Source organism: Aotus nancymaae, unplaced genomic scaffold (assembly GCF_030222135.1).
Source record: "Aotus nancymaae isolate 86718 unplaced genomic scaffold, 86718_ANA_hifiasm-v0.15.2.pri h1tg000020l, whole genome shotgun sequence".
NCBI lineage: Eukaryota > Metazoa > Chordata > Mammalia > Primates > Aotidae > Aotus > Aotus nancymaae.
The window spans coordinates 50,802,832-50,816,414 of record NW_026988432.1 but is presented as its reverse complement, the minus strand read 5'-3'; the positions used below and the strand labels follow the sequence as shown (position 1 = coordinate 50,816,414).

The window sequence follows — 13,583 nt, the reverse complement described above, 5'->3', positions numbered from 1 at the left end:
TGTGGTGAGCCGAAATCGCACCATTGCACTCCAGCCTGGGCAACAAGAGCAAAACGCCATCTCAAAAAAAAAAAAAGAATTGGCTAGCTGAGGAGAAGATCAGTGGAGCTCCTCTTACCACTATTCTAGAAGTATTCCTTCTATGTTTTTTTAAAAAATAAAATTTGCCTAAGGCTAGGAGCCAGGAAACCAGAAGACTCAAAGAGGAACCTAAGGTTGGAATCCACCAAGACTGGCCCACAGGACGGTGAAGACTGTGCACTCTGCTTGCCAAGCCATGTGCCCATGTAGCTGTGTTAATCTAGAAGAAATGGCACATTTTTCTAATGTGTGCAGGAAGAGGGGCACCGCTTTCTAATTCACACAAAGGCACCAATGTAGTTGCACAGCCCCAGAAGCCATAGAGACTCCAGTTGATGGGTTATGTAGGATGAGTCGACCATCCAGAGCGGTGATTCCCAATTTTGGCTGCTCATTAGGATCACTTGGGGAGCTGTTGAAAAATACCAATGTGAGGGTCCCTCCTAGACCAATTAAATCACACTCTCTTGGGATGGAGCCCAGCCATCAGTATTTTTAATGGCTCCTCAGAGGATGCTAACGTACAGTCAGGATTGAGAACCACTGATCTAGAGCTGGGAGCCAGGGGAATGAGATTCTTTGAACCTAAATACCTCAAGAGGATATAAGCTGACAGTGGAGTTCCCATGCTGGCAGCTGTAAAATGCTGTAAAAGTAAATAGTGACTAAAATTGGCAGAGCAAAGTAAGTCAAATTTACAGTAAGTAGTTTCTTTCCTGAAATAAATTGCTCAAGTTGTCCCCAAGTAATAAGAAAAACAGACAATGACACTGTAAACATGGTTTCCACACATGCCCACTGCCGGTCCTCATTGATATGGCTCACCCAAGCCTGGTCAATTATGTCTCCTTGTGTGACAATGATGCTATGGTGGCAGGCCCCGCCCACTCATCTGGCCACTCTCTACTCCATGCTATTCTTGGCATAGATAGATAGAGGCTGTCTTTACAGAGGCATTAATTCCCAAAAGGCAGAGAATATAATGCCTTCATCCCAGGGACAGGCTATTGTCCTTTAACAAGGGGACTCTACTTAGTTTCTAGAATGTTCTGCCCAAAAAATACTCTATTGCATAGAAAGAAATCATTACACCAAAAAAAATTGGTGATAAGAGAATTTACAAAATGTTATGAACTTCTCTCTGTCATTTGCTGACCCCTTTCTTGTCTTGGATGCTCAGGCTTGTAGGAAGTCCTCTGTGTGCTCCATAAATGCTGTTTCGTTCCCTTCTTTCCTTCTTCCAGAAACCCCCTTACTCACTCAAAAGCACCATAGCACGGTAAAATTTAAACGTTTGGTAGAGATCTTCTAAACAAGGGAAGGCATACACATGGCTTATATGACCCACTTCCTCATCCTTCACTGCCTATAAATATCTATGATTGATTCACGGTGCTCTTTCCTGGGAACCCACCTCTAGGCAGCCTCTCCAGAGGTGAAATATGAGTAGAAACTTCTTTCCCACCTCTGAATCAAACCAAAAATAACTTGGTACAGTGAGATGAGTTTGACCAAGAATCACACTTAGATTGAAAATTTAGCCTAGCTACTTCAAGCTGTTGACTTTAATAAGTTACTCCATCTCTCTGAGTCATATCAGCTCAATGGGAGAACTAATGCTTACCTGTGTTATTGGATTAAATAATCACAGTGGTCCACCTCACAGCGTATCAGCTACTCATACTTCTCTTGCTCCAGTAGGGGAGAAAAACAAAACTCTTCCTCTACACTCCTAGGTTCTCTGACTGGGGACCTGAAAATTAAATGGGAAAAAGACAGACAAACAAGAGGAAAACAAATAGAGAGTATTAACATGTGCAATGCATATACATGTGGGAGAAACTCAGAGATGAGTAATTCAAAGGAATGGATAGAACTTGGAGCTTGTATCTTCACAAAGAACAGTAAATTCCTAGAGAAGTGACAAGATGAAGGATAACGGGTTTAGGCTTTAAGGGGCAGCAAGCTGTGGGAAGGTAAATATATGGGGAAAATAAGGGTTATTTCAGTAAGTTTCGTTATGTGAATTCTTCTAAGTGCTGTCCCAGGGCTGATAAGTCTAGAGTTACCTCCAGTGCCTACTAAGACTCTAAGCCTGCAAAATGGGAGGAAGGGAGAGAGCTTTATTTATTCAGTCATTCATTCACTTATTTTTGGCATCTGCTGTTTCTCAGTCAGTTCAAAATAATCTTCATGCCAAAGTGGCATATTTTAGGGTGACATATTCTGATCCCCTACACTCCCCATCCCAATGCGTGCACGCGCACACGCGCGCGCACACACACACACACACACAAACACATCCCTTCACAAGAGAGGAAAACGAATAAGACCTCAGTGATAAAATGACTTGTTAGTTAGTGACGCCTTAGTCAGTGGCAAAATTGCTAATACTCAATCAACAGACCTGATTAATGAATAATAACAACCTCAACTCAGGACAAATGGCTTTTAAGTGTTACATAGTGTATTAGTCCATTCTCACACTGCTATAAGGACAGACCTGAGACTGGATCATTTATAAAGGAAAGAGGTTTAATGGTTCACAGTTCAACAGGGCTGGGGAGGCCTCCGGAAACTTAAAATCATGGCAGAAGAGGAAGCAAATACATCCTTCTTGACATGGTGACAGCAAGAAGTGCAGAGTGAAGTGGGAGAAAAGCCCCTTATAAATCAGATCTCCAGATAACTTACTCACTGTCACGAGAACAGCATGGTGGTAACCGCCCCCATGATTCAATTACCTCCCACAGGATCCCTCCCACACATGTGGGGATTATGGGAACTACGATTCCAGATGAGATTTGGGTAGGGACACAGCCAAACCATATCACCTAGATTGATCTACTGAAAAATATACTCTGCCAAAATTTTCATATCATTTTAAATCTCTTGGCATATCCCATACAAATTCCCATTCAGAGAAACACTAGCAGCCATCACACAGGAAAAGTCTAGACCTGTGGACTTCACTTGTGCAATACAAAAAAAAAAAAAACGCATTGGATTCCTGGGCCTGGTAATGGAGCTTCTTGGTAGGAAGGTGGTGCTCCTTTAAGCAATTTAAAAAAGACATTTCTTTCAGTGGCTTTGGTCAGGGCATCTCTCTTAGCTCTCAGAATGCCTGGCCCATAAAGAAGGGCCCCAGGAATTCTAAAGTCATTGGGAGACTGTGCAGATCTGAGAACAGTCTTCCTGCCCTCATCCCCTGCCTCACCCTCTGCATTTTTCCATCTCCCAAGCTCTCTTGTTTTCTGCAATTGTAAAAATTTCTTTATATTTATTCTAGCAGTAGCCTGCCACGCAATAAAAGAATGAGGGAATCTCATTAAAATTATATCAGAGAGAAAAAGATGGAGTAGAGCTTGAAATTCCTGCAATCTACACACAATAACCTAATCAACTAGAACACGAAGGTTAAATGGAGTCCACCCTATGGTGAACCTAGAAGACTGAACCACTTCCTGGGGAATTGCTACCTTCAGCATACCTAGTGGTAGCCATATTAAAATGCAGGCATGAAAAGCCCTTACATTTTACAGCACTTTTAACCTTCCTACTTACTTGCACAATTATTTATTTTACTGAATTCTGTAAAAAGGCCCAGGAAGGAGAGAAAAGTTATTACTATTACCCCATTTTGAGAGTAAAGGCGAAAGAGAGGTTTCTCTAAGGTTACCTCGTTAGTGGTGGGGTAAACCCAAGCCAAGAGTCCACTCTTGTTTCTTCCCACATACCCACATCTTCTCTTACTTAAAATGAACCCAGGCTGAAACATAGTCAGACTGACCTAACAATTGTACGATCATCTTTCGCTCCTTTGGCTTGTAGTTTGAATTTGATTGACATGAGCCTAAGTAAAGAGGAGAACACAATATTTACTTAGAACTAAAAGTGACATCCTGTAAATCAGCCCCAGCCTGGAACTGAAACTGACCCAATAATCCCATATATAGTTTTTTGGAAAAACATACAAATTGACCCTGCTGGTCTTAAAGCTTGAAACTTACATTTGTTTTATCTGAGTTTCTTCCTCAGGAAAGGACCTTCAAGCCTCTCAAAAAAAAAGTATCAAAGACCTGAAACTCACCAGATCATGGCATCCAAACAATGAGATGCTGGACCCCTCCTTCATCATGATTGCTTCCTTGCACCTGGTAGCTCCTGTTTTCTTACACATTGTTTCATTTCTTCCCTCCTGTATAAAACCCTACCTTTAGTCGGTCAAGGAAAGGATTTGAGACTGATCTCCCATTTCCTCAGCTGCAGCACCGAATGAAAACCCTCCTCCTTGACAATTCTCATCATCTCAGTTACTGATTTTCTGGGTGGTGAACAGCAGGACCTAGACTGAAGCCCCGGTGTTTCAGTAACAGAACCACAGGAGTGACAGGAGGCTCAGAAGTCCGTATGGACAGCAACACTGACTGTCTGGAAGCAGCATAAACACCCTGCTAAACATGTACCTATTTCATACATACACATGTCCTCTATGTATAGAACAATATGTCCTGACATAACTATGTTAAGTCATAGTTATAGTCAGGACATATTTTCTCAATCAAAAGATATTAAAAGTTGAATATGTTGGGGGCAGTGGGGAGATTGGTGAATTATTTTAGCATTGAAAAAGGGCCCGCAGAAGGTGAAAATCACTTCAGAGTCTTGGCTGACCTCCACTCAAAATTCACCATTCCTGACTTCCATTTCTTCAGGGGCTTGATCTCTGCTTTAAAATGATGGTAAGCTAATATGATAATATAATATGTATTAATAATTTAATGCTTACCTTTCCTAGGTAATATATGTGCATTTTAAAATGAGCTGTTTTAGACAACACACTTCAATCCAAAGCAAACTTTCTAACCCACGTTTCTCTAGCAATGACCTCTCACCTGAGTGCCAGACTTGTATATTCTCAGCTTACTAAATATCTCCATTTGAACCTCCCAGAAGAATTGAAAGGCAATATGTCCAAAATTGATCTCCACATCTACTCTTCATCTCAGTCAGTGACACCACCTATCATCTACTTATCAAAGCCAGAGACCTAGGAGTTAGTCTAGGTTCTTCACTACCCCACCCCAGCCAAGAGCGAGGCCAGTCTTAACTCAGCATTTCCCAAATGGTGTTTTATGAGCATCGTGTCAATAGGCAAAATACTTTCCCTGATCAAACAAGTTTGGAAAACACTGGATAGACAAAGTTAAACCTTTTCTATAGGACTTAGAGTTTCTAATATGTTGCCCTGAATTATGAATGTCCAAAAAGGAAAATACATCATCTAATGTTCCAAACTCATTTGCCCAGGGAACTCTTATTTTCTTTGCAGAGTATCTTGCAGGATCTATGTATTACAGAACATACTTTGAGGAACGCCATGATCAGATATTTTTGAACTGTGTTTTATTATCACGCATTGTCTCATGCGATTTCTGTGTTGTAGATAAGTGGTGTTGTAGCAGTGTACATATAAGAAGCTGAAAGGCTCAGGCATTACCTGACTTGAAAGCCAGAAATGTGAACGAAAATATTTCCTTACAAATATTTATTGAGAAATCCCAGTCAAAATTTCACTGGTATTTTGGGGGCACTTCATGAAGTGTGTTTATGCTTAAAAGTAGGAGAAAGTCCAAAAAAATCCTAAACAAATAGCTGGCAGGAGTGACGGCTGGGATGTGCTGTTAAGGGTGGAGTTTTTGGGGGGTGGTTCTAGACTTATTCTCCACTGGTTTGTATCGTTTGAATTTGTTATAGCAAGCTTATGTTTATAATTTGTTTTCTTAAAATGTCAATACAGAAAAAAACAATAAACAAATTAAATGCCTGGCTATAGTACTGTTTTAAAAATCCATCTGAAAGAACAAAAATGCAAGAAGAGCCGGACATTCTTGGAGAAGTAGGCAGTGTAAGAACTTGTGCTACCAATTATTACAATGTCATTTTCTTTTTCCAAGATGGATTCTCATTCCATTGCCCAGGCTGGAGTACATGGCTTAATCTCGGCTCACTGCAACCTCCACCTCCCAGGTTCAAGCAATTCTCCTGCCTCAGCCTCCCGAGTAGCTGGGATTACAGGCACCTGCCACCAAGCCCAGCTAATTTTGTATTTTCAGTAAAGACAGGGTTTTGCTATGTTGGCCAGGCTGGTCTCGAATTCCTGACCTCAGGTAATCCGCCCATCTCAGCGTCCCAAAGTGCTAGGATTACAGGCATGAGCCACCATGCCCCGCCAAGCTGGAGTCATTCTTAAAGTGAGATAACGGCATGGGTATATAGACCGAGGGATGAGTTAATCCAATAGAAACTTCACAAATAGAGGCAAGGAGATATTGGCACCACACTCTAACCAACTGAGCTAACAAGCCATCATGTGAGGCAAGCAGACATAAAAATTTAGTAGATTCATGTGCATGTGTCCTTATAGTAGAATGTTCATTGCAGCACTGTTTACAATAGCAAAGACCTGGAACCAACCCAAATGTCCATCGATGATAGACTGGAGAGGGAAAATGTGGCACATATACACCATGGAATATTATGCAGCCATCAAAAATGATGAGTTCGTGTCCTTTGTAGGGACATGGATGAACCTGGAAACCATCATTCCCAGCAAAGTGACACAAGAACAGAAAATCAAACACCACATGTTCTCAGTCATAGGCAGGTGTTGAACAATGAGAACACATGGACACAGGGAGGGGAGCATCACACACTGGGGTCTGTTGGGGGGAAATAGGGGAGGGACAGAAGGGAGTGGGTAGTTGGGGAGAGGGAGCATGGGGAGAAATGCCAGATATAGGTGAAGGGGAGGAAGGCAGCAAATCACACTGCCATGTGTGTACCTATGTGACAATCTTGCATGTTCTTCACATGTACCCCAAAACCTAAAATGCAATAAAAAAAAATTTAGATGATTAATGTGGCATTTTAAAGCAGTGATGAAAGGTAAACTCAACAAATTTTACTAAAACAATAGGGTAGCTAGCTACGTCCCAAATAAGCAAGCTTGAATTCCTAACTTATTTGTTATACTAAAATAAATTCCACACAGATCAAAGACTTAAAAATCATTATGAAGCCTTGAAAATAATAAAAGTAAACATAGGTAACTATTTTTATAATCCCAATTTTGAAGGAAGCCTCTTAAAACAGATACAAAAGCCAGAAATGATCAAATCAAAGACTGTACGTTGTATAACACAAAAATTCTCGAAAACAAAAAAGATAACTGCAAGGTGATTTACAAACAACATATAGAAGAAAATGTTTGCAACATAAATGACAATAGTTAGCATATTAATGTATTAATATAAAGCCCCCTGATAAGTCACTAGGGAAAAGAGGACTACTAGTAAACCACAAAAAATTATAAGCCCAAATTTCCTTAATTTAGCCTCAATTAAAATTCAAGTTAAAATCAGAGGTCATAAGTTAGAGCTGGCGTCTTGCTACATTGCCCAGGCTAGTCTTCAACTCCTGGGCTCAAGCAATCCTCCTGCCTCAACTTCCCAGGTAGCTGAGAGCACACACGACTGGGCCTAGCTACAAGTTTTGAACAGCAGGGATATAAATAAAATATTGAGAAAAACCACTGAGCAAGTCTTTCACGTTTTATTGACAAAGATGAGGAAGAAATCTCAAGATATTTAAAAGTCAGTTACCTCAAAGAAACCAAGAATATAAATACTACCCAGGTTGGAGTGATGGTTCTTTCCTATAATCTTTACACTTAATTGGTATTTTGTCACCATGACATTGAGCCCTGGGTAGCTTATTTGCCAGAAGCTCGCTGGTGAGGTTCTGCTTTATAAATACTATTTTATTGGTACATAATCTCTAACATTGAGATTAATAAGTATGCTTGTCTGGTATGGACAGTGTTTATTCATTGTTTATTTAGCAGATGAAAATGAATTTTAACTAATTCAACAAGATAATATTTAAGCCACTAATTTTTACTTTACCGACATTGTTTTAAATAATTCAACTAGGAAAAAAGGAAGAAAGGAAGGGAGGAAGAGAAGGGAGAGAGACAGAAAGTGTGTTTCAGTTTCCTTGGAGTTGGACTCTTTCTCCTTGCATAAATTGCAATGCAAGTAAAAAAACAAATAGTAAGTATTGTCAAAACAATGCAGAATTTCAACTTTTTCCTCAACATGCTTTAATATGGAAAATAACAAAGAACACTCTATCAGTCAGGATTGCTTTTGGCTAAAAGCTACAGAAATCATAAAATTATCTAAGCAATAAATACATTTAATTACTTCAAATGACAAGAAGTCTGATAGGAAGTTCTAGGAATTGATTCAGTCTCTCACAGATGTCAACTTGATGAGTCAACATCTCCATGATTCTCTTGCAAAATTCACCTCTTAAAAAAAAACAAAGCAGTTGGGAAGCTTCTCCAGGTAGGAAGTCCCCAGACCCCCAAAAGCTGACTCATATGTCCCTTTTGCCCCCAGTGTACACATCACTGGTAGCACCTGTCAGACTGTACTGTGATTTTTCAGTTTTCCTGTCACTCAGCAACAGTGACAGGACTCCCATCTGATATCTAGCACCAAACAAGTGCCTGGTATACGAGGAGGCCCTTAATAATGGCTCTTTGGATGTTGAGTAATGGTAAGCAAGTGGAAAGAGTTAGGGGAGTCCAGGCACTTTGCAGCATCCTTTTGGTCCTGCTCAGAACCTTGCAACTAAGTGGTAGAAAACAAAGGGGAACAAAACAGTAAGGAAATTCCAAAACACCACAAGACCAGGAAGAGGGTGCAGAGACACAGGCATTGCCAGGCTGGGGCCCAATTCAAATCCTGAAAACTTGAACCCAAAGATGCTCAGGCTGTCAGCAGAGGTCTGACCAGACAAAACTGAATATTTTGCCAAGGTAAGCCTCGGTGGACTTCCAATCAGTGTCTGGCTTCCCTTTGACATGTGCCCTCCCCAAATAAATTGGACTTTCTTTTTCTGTTTTTTTATTTTGAGACAGTCTTGCTCCGTCACCAGGTGCCAGGCTGGAGTGCAGTGGTGTAATCTTGGCTCACTGCAAACTCGGCTCACTGCAATCTCTGTCTCCCAGGTTCAAGCAATTCTCCTGCCTCAGCCTCCTGAGTAGCTGGGATTACAGGCACGCGCCACCACGCCCAGCTAATTTTTGTATTTTTGGTAGAGATGGGGTTTCACTATGTTGGCCAGGATGGTCTCGATTTCTTGACCTCGTGATCCGCTGGCCTCGGCCTCCCAAAGTGCTGGGATTACAGGCGTGAGCCACCGCACCCGGCCTGGACTTTCTGTTTTTAACTCTCCTTCTCCAAAACCAGTCCATGAGGATCCTTTACCGACCTCTTGAAGGAAATTCTCCCCCTCTTCATCTTTGTCACTCAGGGGTATGCCTCCATCCTAAAGACCTTGCTCGTGATAGCTGTAGCCCAGATTTCTGCTTTGGAAACACAAAAACCAGAGTCCACGGCAGGTGGAGACGGACTACCAGAATGAGAAATACGGAGACAGAAACAAACATCAGTGCAAAATTATCTTCTACCACATTTGGTATTCTGGTAGATCTGTGCATTCCTGCAAAAGAAACTTACTCTTCCTCTACATGTCCCCAGCAAACTGGGTCTCTGCCCCAAATTCAGTTTTTTGGAACAGTAACTCTCTAGCAAAATATTCCATGGTACTGTGGGTGCTAGCTTCTCCAGGCTCAAGCAGGGAAGCCCTTTTGCAGAGCGAATTTCTTGCCTCACTTATCTGGGGATGGCTCATCTAGGAGTCCCTCAGCTTCTCCTTTTTGCATTTACTGCCCCAGAGGGAGTCTGGCAACAGGCTAAAGTGAATTTTGTGCAAAGATAAAATGGACTCCCTGTCAGTGTCTGGCTTCAGGATGGTAGCCATGTGGGTAGTGAGCTCCCTTGTTCAGATCTCCAGTCTGCTCTCTTCCTCCTCAGGTGAGGCTGGGCGGGCACCTTATACAGGAGGTGGAGAATTCTCACCTGATCTTCCATTCTCAGGAATTAAGAGACCACATGCTATGATCTGCCTTTGCTTTCCCAAGACCACCTCAATTCTACCTTAGTTTGGTCATTGCCAGCTGTGCTGTTCTAGAGTTTGCCATGAAAAGTTCACTTTTTTTTTCCTACAAAAAAAGCAAAAGGAAGGAAATCTGTGTTTCCCGAAACTCTTGCAACTCTCTTCAAAACATTGCCCTTCTGAGCCTGGGCAGTGTTCCGCAGACTCCCGCTTCCACATCTGTCTCTCCTGCTCCAAGGCCTAGTCCCCCACCCTCAGCAAGTGCCCCAGGCCACTGAGGGCCTGTTTGAGTGTCAGGCCAGCTGGGACAAGGGAGATTCCACCTGCCTGTCTGAAATGTCTGAGGAGAGCGAAGGAGCGAAGGACGTCTCATCCCCAAATGTGCTGAATTGGTATACTGATTATTTCAAGTTGCAAACGTTGGAGAAATTGTAGTTTCAGAAAGGGCTTGCTGGCCTGTCTCTTCCTACAGGCATAAGCCATAAGGATTCCTCTGGGAGGCCAGGCACAGTGGCTCACACTTGTAATCCCAGCAATTTCAGAGGTCAGGGCAGGCAGATCACTTGAGGCCAGGAGTTTGAACCAGCCTGGCCAATATGGCAAAACCTCATCTCTCCTAAAAATACAAAAAAAAAAAAATTTTTTTTTAACTAGGCATGGTGGCGCGTTCCTGTAGACTCAGCTACTCTGGAGGCTGAGGCAGAAGAATTGCTTGAACCCAAGAGGCGGAGATTGCAGTGAGCCAAGATCACGCCACTGCACTCCAGCATGAACAACAGAATAAGACACAGTCTCAAGAAAAAAAGAAAGAAAAAGAAATCCTGGATCCAGCCCCACCCATGACAGGTACACTCTTTATTTTCATTCATTAACTATTTTTACATGAACTCACTTAAGGTCTGTATTAAAACCACATTATTGTAGGGTGGTAGGGGCACAGTCCTGATGAATTTGGAATCCACATTCTTTCCCCAGGATTGTGTGTAAGGGGGTCTCACAAATATTTGGTCATTATAGGAGGCCATAAAGCATCCATTCTTCAATCTTTCCTGCCCCCACCCCCCAACCCTGGGCCCATTTCTGTCTCCATAGATGCCACAGTACTTGCAGGGGCACAGGAACACCTTGCTATTTGGGTGCCACCTTGATCGTGGTCTGTGCAGGCTAGCACTCTCACCACCTCTCTCAGTACTGCCTGGGAAATAGGGCACAGATCCCCCTCCATCACCCACCAACAGCTTTGCTCTCCTCCCTTCCCCTAGCCATCCACTCCCTGGCCCAAGGGTGTTGTCTCTTACTCAGAGAGAAACCCCTCTCCTCAAACCCTATTCTATCAAATTCTTCACCTTTATCCCAAATCTTACCTGAGGCTTAGGTTTTGGAAACCAAAGTGACTTCTCCTTTCTCTTGGACACCTTTCACAGCACTTCCTTGAGGCAATGACCTAGAGGAATTCCTTCAATGGCGTGGGGCAGAAGAGGGAAAGAAGACACTAATCATAGAAGACAGAGAAAAAACATGAGTTAATATTTTTAAACACCACCTCACTGCATCTGCTATTATCTGATTTAAAATTGCATTGTTCTTAAACCTCGGATGACACCAGTGATTGCAAGAAAGCTGCCTTCTCTGCAGGCTGTTGTCCCTTATTCTCCCATCCTGAGTACTCTTTGTTTAACCCCAGCCTGGAAGTTTGCTTTACACCTTCACCCATAAGCCTGGACCCATTGTTACAGCAACCACCTTTCTGCCAATTATTCCACTTAGCCATTCTTCTGACTACAACTCTTCAGATCACTTAACATTTCATTAGGTGCTTCATCAGGAAGACAAAGAAGTAGTAAGGTATCTCAAAATGACTGGCTTCATTTGCCAATTTCTGTGTTTTGCACTAGAAGGCATTTCTGCAATTCAGTTGGCATATTCGAGCACAGTCAAGAGAAACTCCTCTTGTCAATTCCAATTCCACTCCATTTACTGGCATACACAGTTGAATGGGCAGTTTAAGTGGGGTTGTTATTAAATGAAATGAATTAGAATTTGCATTACATATACTTGCAATTATTTATGGTTTGGGGTAACCCGTATCAGTGACTTTTCCCCTCTACTGTCCTGAATCATCAAGAGAAAGCAGAAGGAAAGTAGCTCAGCACTTTTTGCAAGGTCTGATGGTGATTACTGCTTACTATGCTGAACTGATCTTCATTAAGAGCTTCGTACCTGGGCTTCTTCCTATATTCTTTCAGACCTTTGAAGATCTTTGGGTCTAGGGCTACCATTCCATGGGGCTAGAAGAGACCAAATGTGATGGGAGAGGCCCTGCTAGGTCCCAGCTGTTCTACCCTCCTGAAATCCCCAATATTGAAGTTGCTTTTAAGGCTACTTTCAGAAAAAAAGTCTTAATTAGACACTAGTTGAGTAATTCCTTTAGGGCATGGGACATGGCCCTTCAAAGGTCACTGTTAAAATGTATTTTTGTGGGCTGCTTACTGTAAGGCCAGTCGCCTCGCTGGGAGCTTGGACACACACCTGCCTCCCTCTGGGAGCTCGGACACGCCCATCCCTCTCTGCGCCTAGAAACTACGTCATTACTCCATGCCCACTTCTGCACTCAGCACCTAGCCAGTCATTGAAGAACCCCGCCAAAATGCAAAAGAAGTCTTGTAAATCTACCCAATAGCAGTCGAGTCTTGTAAAGCTACCCAATAGCATTCAAACCCTGCCTACCTGCCAGTAGCAAGCTTGCCGCACCCACGTCCTGCTCTCCCACAACCAATCAAACGCCTCCACTCCCTATAAAACCCCACCTCTGAGAGGAGTCCCTGCGACTTCTCTGGCCCCTCCTGTCGGACCGCAGAACCTCACCCAGGAGCTGAATAAATTCGCATTGGATCTTCTTGTGCTGGCCTCAGTTTCCTCATTTTAAACTCGGCAATAACCCTTACACTTACCATGAGGAATCTCCCATAATTTTCTCCCATGACCAGCTTAGTTAACCATCACCCAGAAGGGCTCAAAAAATCCAGCTCTTCAAGGGAGGATTTCTGTAAATAACCTCAGGACTATGTCTTTTTTTTTTTTTTTTTTCTGAAATGGAGTCTCACTCTGTCATCCAGGCTGGCATACAGTGGCACGATCTTGGCTCACTGCAACCTCCACCTCCCAGGTTCAAGTGATTCTTCTGCCTCAGCCTCCTGAGTAGCTGGAACTACAGGCATGCGCCACCACGCCTGGCTAATTTTTGTATTTTTAGTAGAGACGGGGTTTCACCATATTGACCAGGCTGGTCTCAAACTCCTGACCTCGTGATCCGCCTGCCTTGGCCTTCCAAAGTGCTGGGATTACAGGCGTGAGCCACCGCAAATGGCCCTTAGGACTGTGTCTGTAATGGTGAAAGGATAGAGCTTGACATTCCATTATTAAACAGCCTATTAAGTGCATGCAGACTCCGGAGAATGTATACAATGGGACCT

The 13,583-nt window shown here is 42.8% G+C and overlaps 1 long non-coding RNA gene across 2 annotated transcripts in view; it reads right to left on the bottom strand.

The window, feature by feature from the left end:
- The window catches only part of LOC105712119 (uncharacterized), a 78,933-nt gene extending 65,674 nt beyond the window's left edge, over positions 1-13,259 (bottom strand). For both annotated transcript variants that reach the window (XR_001106253.3, XR_001106252.3), the window contains exons 1-2: positions 11,475-13,259; positions 1,706-1,834 (exon numbers count right to left, since the gene is read on the bottom strand). This is a non-coding gene — a long non-coding RNA (uncharacterized LOC105712119). The remainder of the gene's footprint in view (positions 1-1,705; positions 1,835-11,474) is intronic.
- Positions 13,260-13,583: the final 324 nt, after the last annotated feature.